This window comes from Marmota flaviventris, chromosome 10, assembly GCF_047511675.1.
Source record: "Marmota flaviventris isolate mMarFla1 chromosome 10, mMarFla1.hap1, whole genome shotgun sequence".
Taxonomy (NCBI): domain Eukaryota; kingdom Metazoa; phylum Chordata; class Mammalia; order Rodentia; family Sciuridae; genus Marmota; species Marmota flaviventris.
The window spans coordinates 119768467-119774466 of NC_092507.1; the positions used below are offsets into that span (position 1 = coordinate 119768467).

The 6000-nt window shown below is 51.3% G+C and overlaps 1 pseudogene; it reads right to left on the reverse strand.

Annotated features, from left to right (window-relative positions):
• Nucleotides 1–5009: 5009 nt before the first annotated feature.
• On the reverse strand, nucleotides 5010–5545 carry LOC114079540 (phospholipid phosphatase 2 pseudogene; annotated as a pseudogene).
• Between the last annotated feature and the right edge of the window lie 455 nt (nucleotides 5546–6000).

Sequence of the window (6000 nt, forward strand, 5' to 3'; positions counted from 1 at the left end):
ACTTCAGCTCTTTCAAACTGAGGGAGTGTAACACAGTGGTGTTACAGTTACTACAGTCTGTGGTTTCAGTTACCTACAATCGACCTCAGTTCAAAAATATTAAAGTGAAATTCCAAGTTTAAATAATTCATAAATTTTTGGTTTTTGTTTGGTTTTTGTGTGTGTGGTGCTGAGAATTGAACCCAGGGCCTTATGCGTGCGAGGCAAGCACTCTACCAACTGAGCTAAGTCCTCAGTTCATAAATTTGGAATGGCGTTCTGTTTTGAACAGCGTAATGAAACCTCTAGCCATCCGAGCCATCCCGCCCTGGTGTGAATCACCCCTCTGGGTCGTGTGTACCGGGTGTTTAATCTCCTGCTAGTGTTTGTGCTCCACTCAAGAGTAAGGTCACAGTGCTTACCTCATTCAGCTCATTACACGAGCGTGCTACTACCATCTCACATCATCACAAGAAAAGGGCGGGTTCAGCACAATAAGATATTTGAAAGAGAGACCTCATTCACACAAACTTATCATATATTGTTATGATTGTACTATTTTATTATTAATTATTATTGGTCTCTTACCAAGCCTAATTTCTAAATTAAACTGTGGCACCTAACCACTGAGCCACATTCCCAGTTCTTTTTTTTTTTTTTTTTTGTATTTTATTTAGAGACAGGGTCTCACTGAGTTGCCCAGGGCCTCGCTAAGTTGCTGAGGCTGGCTTTGAACTCGCGATCCTCTTGCCTCAGCCTCCTGAGCTGCTGAGATCATGGGAACGTGCCACTGGCCGCGCATCATCATACATATCTTGGTAGAGGGGAAAGCGTAGTTATCTACAGGGTTCAGTAGGACTTGTGGTTTCTTAGAACACATCCCGCCGTGGTAAGGACCGACTGCTGTAAAAGGACCAAGTTACAAAGATGTTGGAAGGGTTCCAACAGAAGAGGGTAGGGCACGGGGTGCACACCTGTGACCCAGGCAACTTGGGAGGCTGAGGCAGGAGGATCACAAGTTCAAGGCCAGCCTGGGCAACTTTAGACTCTGTCTCAGGAAAATGATGGGACTCAAAGCTCATCTGCATCAGGAAGGTCGCGGGGACCTGCACGGCTGCTGCACTTACCTGAGACCTGCTGTGGGCACCGCCTTGCAGGGAACCAGGAGCAAGCGCTCCCAGGGCCCAAAGCCACCCATCACCATGCTACCTCCACATCCAGAGTCCACGCCCGCCTGTAAATCCCAGAGGCTCAGGAGGCCGAGGCAGGAGAATGACGAATTCAAAGCCAGCCTCAGCCCCCTCGTAAGGCTCTGAGAAGCTTGGCAAAGCCCTATCTCAAAAAAGGTCTGGCAGGACTGGGGTTGTGGCTCAGTGGCAGGGCGCTCGCCCAGCACGTGTGAGGCACTGGGTTCGATCCTCAGCACCGCATTGAAAAAGAATAATAATAATAATAATAAATAAAATAAAGGTATTTTGTTCTATAACTAAAACAATAAAATAAACAAATAAATTAAAGGGCTGGGGATGTGACTCAGTGGTTAAGCACACCAGGGTTCAGTCCCCAGTAAAAAGAAGAAGAAAAAGGAGGAGGAGGAGGAACCAGCTAGAAAGAAACCTGGGAAAAACAGTTTGCAGACTCCCAGCTCCTGCAACACCCAGCGAGAAAGGGGACACAGTGGTCAGTTCTGCACGCTGACCTGAGTGGGCTACGGGGTGCTCAGATATTTAATCAGGCATTATTCTGAGCATGTCTCTCCAGGGGGCAGGAGTTGGATCAGAGCAGCATTTAAGTCAGTAGGCTAAGTAAAGCAGATTGTCCTCCTCCGTGAGGGTGAATCCCATTCAATCAATGGGAGACCTAAGCAGTACAAAAGCTGACCCTCTTCCATATAAGAAAGAGTCCCTCCTGCCTGGCTGCCTTTGAACTGAGACACTGACTCCTCCTGGCTGCGACTTGGAGTGGACACATCAGCTCTTCCTGGGTTTGGGCCCTGGGGCCTGCAGACTGGAACCACACCACAGTCCTCCTGGGCCAGGCTTTGGACATCGGTTCTTGTGGGTCTCCAGTTTGCTGTTTCTTAACATTATGGGGGGTGGGGGCTGGGGGGGTGGCTCAGCAGTAGAGCGTTTGCCTAGCCCATGCAAAGCCCTGGGTTCAATCCTCAGCACCACATAAAAATAAACAAATAAAATAAATGTATTAAAAAAAAAGATCATGAGGTTTGTCAACCTCCATAATTGGATAAACCGATTCCTTGTCATTTTATATGTAAATTCTATTCTGCTGGGTACAATGGTGCACTTCTGCAATCCCAGCTCCTTGGGAGGCTAAAGCAGGAGGATCACAAATTTAAAACCAACCTCTATGATTTAATGAGAGCCTGTCTCAAAATAAAAAGGGCAAATAATGTAAACCCAGTGGCTTGGGAGGCTGAGATAGGAGGATCTCAAGTTCAAAGACAGCCTCAGCAAATTTGTAAGGCTCTAAGCAATTTAGTGAGACTCTGTCTATAAATAAAATATTGTAAAAGGGGCTGGAAGTGTTGCCCAGTGATTAAGCACCTCTGGGTTCAATCCCTGGAACAACAAAAAATAAATAAATAAATAAATAAAGGAAAGCAAAATGGGACCAGGGCTAGGAACAATGACACAGGCCTGTAATCCAACAACTCAGGAGGCTGAGGCAGGAGGATTGCAAGTTCAAGGCCAACCTTAGCAACTTTATGAGACCCTTAGCACCTTAGTGAGAGTCTGTATCAAAATAAAAACTTAAAAGGACTGAGGATGTAGCTCAGTGGAAGAGTGCTTCTATCTATGTTAAATCCCCAGCATGCTCCTGCGCACACACACACATACACACACACACACACATAAACCACACACACATTAGAAATTGGGACCTGAGGCTGCAGTTCAGTAGTACAGCATGTACTTAGCATGTGTAAGGCCCTGAGTTTCAGCCCCAACATGCATGTGCATACACACACGCGCACATACACACACACACACCAAAAAAAAAAAAAAAGAATTGAACCCCTAACATATAATAAACTTTCCAAAAGACTCACATAGCTAGCCTTAGTTGCTATCTCCCTCCCCCAAACCCTAGAATTCGGTAAGGTCTTTGAGACACTTGGACACTCACATTCTAGCCTCAGGATGACTCTTCTTCTCTTTCCCACAAGATCGTTCCAGATATATAGCCAAGGAAGTTTTGATATTTCCAGATAGAGCCCAAGAGCCAGGAACCCACCTGGGTTTAGGTAGCACTGACTTAGCCAACTCAAAGGCGCGGAATCCTTAAGTGCACAGGGAAAGTGAGAAGGCCCCGACTGACCCCACAGACCCCTGCAAGACTCATGAATGGGCAGCTCCGAGGACCTCTGGAACTGAATGTGTGTGTGTGCGTGCGCGTGTGTGTGTGTGCGCGCGCGTGTGTGTGCGCGTGTGTGCATGAGTGTGTGTGTGTGTGCGCGCGCGTGTGTGTGTGCGCGTGAGTGTGCACACTCAGCTTCCAGGGTGCCGATTGCTGTGGGAGCTAACTTCCCTTGCTCCTCTACACCCCCCCACCTGGCCCTGTGTGCTGGGGGATACCCCCCTCTGACCTCTGGCCCACACGGAGCCAAGGGAACCGGGGGCAGGAGACAGTGAGAGCAGAGAGTTTACTCCCCTGGTTTCTCTTGGGGGTCACTCAGGCTCCCCTCCCCCACCCCATGTCTCCCAACCAAAGGTCACAGCTCCCCGATACTTTGTAAGTGGCCACGTTGCAGACAAATCCTCCTGAAATCATCCTAATTTGAGTGAACCGTATGTTTACTGTTGGGACCTAACTGTGTCATCCCCTCTCACAAACCATCAGACAGAGGGGCTGGGACGTGACTCAGTGGTGGAGCACTGGCCTTGTGTGCTCAAGTCCCGAGTTCAATCCCCCCAAAATCATAAATGATCAGACAGTCAGTGATCTGAATAGCTGACTGAACAAACCCTCAAGCACCAAAAATAGAACAAACAAACAAAAGAAGAATGGAAAGCATTTGCAGGAACAAATTCTACATAGGACCAAAAAAAAAAAAAAACCAAAAAACTACCATCATATCCTCAGTTACACTAAAAGATACTACACTCATGAAACAAAAATGGGATTCAACTTTATTTATTTAATGGTACCAGGGATTGAACCCAGGGGTGTGTAACCACTGAGCCACATCCCCAGCCATTTTCTTTCTTTCTTTCTTTCTTTCTCTCCTTCTTTCTTTTTTGGTAAAAACAAAATCTATGAATCAGTCTCCCACTGAAAAGGCAAACCCAGAAAGTTCTGAAATGGCTTAGAGGCACCAGCCCAGCCTCTGGCTTCAGAACCGGCTGTCGACAGAGGGTCAGGACAGCAGGGCTCAGGCCAGAGTCCCACGGGGGCACAGGGAAGGCATGGACAGTGCTTCCTGCAGGGCCTGGAACCCAGTCTGTGCAGGGCGGAGGGTGTTGCTGAAGGGCAGTCCGGAAGGCAGGATCCCCATCACCTGTGGAGGGACTCTGAGGCCTTGGGGCATACACAGGGTTGAGGAGGGGAAAGGGCAGCACTCAGGAAGGGCAGTGAGTCTGGCTGGTCTTTCTGGCCGTGCACCAGGGGTGTGCTTTCCCTCAACGCATTCAACCTGCTGTCTCCACTGCCAGACTCCTCCCGGCTGCGCCCTGGGGTCCTGCCCGCCCTCGGCTCAGGCCCTCTGGTCATGAGATAACTCTGTGTGCTGGCCAGAGAGAAGCAGGAAGCCATCCTGGCAGCAAGGCCCTCAACAAATGCCTGCTTTATTAGAAACCCACGTGCACACCCCCACGAAGCCCGGGGTGCCTGGCTCCCAGGCCCTTCCCCACCCCACACAAGGAGCAGCGAGGACAGCCCACAGGACGCCTGGCCCCCAGGGGCACTGCTTGCCTCTGGCACTAGCTGGGAACCTGGGGCCTGTCTGGGTCCTCCTGCTGACCAGGGCCCAGGCATAGCTGGCCCACAGATGGTCGCCTGGAGGTCCTGGCTCAGGAGGAGGAGACCGGGTAGCCCCGGTGGTTGTGCCGGGCCTCGCCGACAGTCAGCGTCAGGGACAGGCTGGGCTGCGCTCCACCGCCTCCTCCAGGCAGGGCCGCAGGGGTCGGGCTTTGAAGAAGTCTGAGACATACTGGACCGGACCGCCAAGAACAGCATACAGTACGTCCCGAAGGAGGAGTGACCAGAGTAGGAAGAGAGCCTGGCCTCGGTGACGTGGGCAGGGCTCCCTGCATACCCTCTCCAGCTGCACACAGACCGAGCAGTTGACCCGGCTCCAGTCTGGGTCGCAGACGGCCAAGAAGTTGGGGCGCAGACGACCGATCATGTACTTGGCCAGGTCTGTCAAGGACTGGCTCACGGCCGCCCCGAACAAGAAGGTGCCCAGCACCTTGTAGAGGGCAGCCACATAGTTGTTGAAGTCAGAACGGGAACAGAGGCCATCAGTGTACACCAGGTAGGCTTCCCCAGCTGAGACGGGGATGACAGTGGCTGTGATGGTGACCCCGGCCATAAGCCCATGGGTGATGGTGTCCGGGCAGCAGGGGTAGTAGGTATACCTCGCTTGTATGGGGTGTTCACCAGGGTCAGGATGGCGAAGGGCAGAGAGGCTCCACTCCATGTCGCCCCCGTCCGGGCCGTGCCCTCGACGTCCCAGGGCCACAGGGTCACCCCCAGCCCTTTTTTATTTTTTATTTTGAGACAGGGTTTCCCTGACTTGCTTAGGGCCTCACTAAGTTGCTGAGGCTGGCCTTGAACTTGCAATCCTCCTGCCTCAGCCTCCTGGGGCCACTGGGATTACACACAGGTGCCACCACCGTGTGGATTTATGATTATTTTGAGACGGGGACTCATTAAGCTTTGGAGGCTGGCCTTGAGCTTGCCATCCGCCTGCCTCAGGACACACACACACACACACACAGTCCCCACAGACGGGATGCAAGCCGGGGACACCATGCCTGGCTACACTGTCAGCTTTAAAGG